The 2062-nt window shown below is 37.8% G+C and overlaps 1 protein-coding gene across 2 annotated transcripts in view; it reads right to left on the bottom strand.

The window, feature by feature from the left end:
• Rabgap1l (RAB GTPase activating protein 1 like) overlaps nucleotides 1-2062 on the bottom strand; it is a 548268-nt gene that overhangs the window by 232638 nt on the left and 313568 nt on the right. The gene's annotated exons all lie outside the window — the stretch shown is intronic.

A 2062-nucleotide genomic window follows, 5' to 3' on the forward strand; every position in this document is an offset into this window, starting at 1 on the left:
AATGCAGGAGATTGCTGCTAAAGAGGTACAAGTCCTTAAAGAAAAACAGGAGAATACTTCTAAAGAGGTAGAAGTCCTTAAAGAGATAGAGAGGAGAACAGAAACAAACAGGTGATGGAATTGAACAAAACCATCCAAGACCTACAAGACCTAAAAAGGGAAATAGAAGCAATAAAGAAAACCCAAAATGTGACAACTCTGGAGATAGAAACCCTAGGAAAGAAACCAAGAACCATAGATTCAAGCATCAGAAATAGAATACAGGGGATAGAAGAGAGAATCTCAGCTGCAGAAGATTCCATAGAGAACATGGGCACAACAATGAAAGAAAAAGCAAAATGCAAAAAGATCCTAACTCAAACCATCCAGGAAATCCAGAACACAATGAGAAGACCAAACCTTTGGATAATAGGAGTAGATGAGAATGAAGATTTTCAACTTAAAGGGCCAGCAAATATCTTCAATAAAATTACAGAAGAAAACTTCCTGAACCTAAAGAGATGCCTATGAACATAAAAGGAGCCTACAAAACTCCAAATAGACTGGACCAGAAAAGAAATTCCTCCCGACAAATAAAAATCAGAACACCAAATATACTACATAAAGATAGAATATTGAAAGCAGCAAGGGAAAAGGGCCAAGTAACATATAAAGGCAGGCCTATTAGAATCACACCAGACTTCTCACCAGAGACTATGAAAGCCAGAAGATCCTGGACAGATGTGATACAGACCCTAAGAGAACACAAATGCCAGGCAAGGCTACTATACCCAGCAAAACTCTCAATTGCCATAGATGGAGAAACCAAAGTATTCCATGACAAGACCAAATTCACACAATATATATCCACGAATCCATCCCTTCAAACGATAATAAAGGGAAAGCATCAACACAAGGATAGAAACTCCATCCTAGAAAAACCAAGATAATCCTTCAACAAACCTAAGAGAAGACAGCCTCAAGAACAAAATCCCAACTTTAACAACAAAAATAACAGGAAGCAATTACTTTCCTTTAATTTCTCTTAACATCAACGGACTCAATTCCCCAATAAAAAGACATAGACTAATAGACTGGCTACACAAACAGGACCTAACATTTTGCTGCTTACAGGAAACCCACCTCAGGGAAAAAGATAGACACTACCTCAAAGTGAAAGGCTGGAAAACAATTTTCCAAACAAATGGTCCCAAGAAACAAGCTGGAGTAGCCATCCTAATATCAAATAAAATTGGCTTTCAACCCAAAGATATCAAAAAAGACAAGGAGGGGCACTTCATACTCATCAAAGATAAAATCTACCAAGATGAACTCTCAATTCTGAATATCTATGCTCCAAATACAAGAGCAGCCACATTCATTTAAGAAACTTTAGGAACGCTCAAAGCACACATTTCACTTCACACAACAACAGTGGGAGATTTCAACACCCCACTCTCACCAATGGACAGATCCTGGAAATGGAAACTAAACAGAGACACATGGACACTAACAGAAGTTATAGATATGTACAGAACATTTTATCCTTAAACAAAAGGATATACCTTCTTCTCAGACCCACATGGTACTTCCTCCAAAATTAACCATATAATTGGTCACAAAACAGGCCTCCACAGATACAAAAATATTGAAATTATCCCATGCATTCTATCAGATCATCATGGACTAAGGCTGATCTTAAATAACAGCATGAACAATAGAAATCCAACGGTCACGTGGAAACTGAGCAACACTCTTCTCAATGATACTTGGTCAAGGATGAAATAAACAAAGAAATTAAAGATTTTTAAAGAGTTTAATGAAAATGAAGCCACAACATACCCAAACTTATGGGACACAATGAAGGCAGTCCTAAGAGGAAAACTCATAGCCCTGACTGCCTCCAAAAAGAAACTAGAGAGAACACATACTAGTAACCTGACAGAACACCTAGAAGGCCTAGAACTAAAGGAAGCAAAATCGCCCAGGAGGTGTAGAAGGCAGGAAATAATCAAACTTAGGGCTGAAATCAACCAAGTGGAAACAAAAAGAACTATTCAAAGAATCAACCAAACCAGGAGCT

This window comes from Mus pahari, chromosome 5, assembly GCF_900095145.1.
Source record: "Mus pahari chromosome 5, PAHARI_EIJ_v1.1, whole genome shotgun sequence".
NCBI classification, from domain to species: domain Eukaryota; kingdom Metazoa; phylum Chordata; class Mammalia; order Rodentia; family Muridae; genus Mus; species Mus pahari.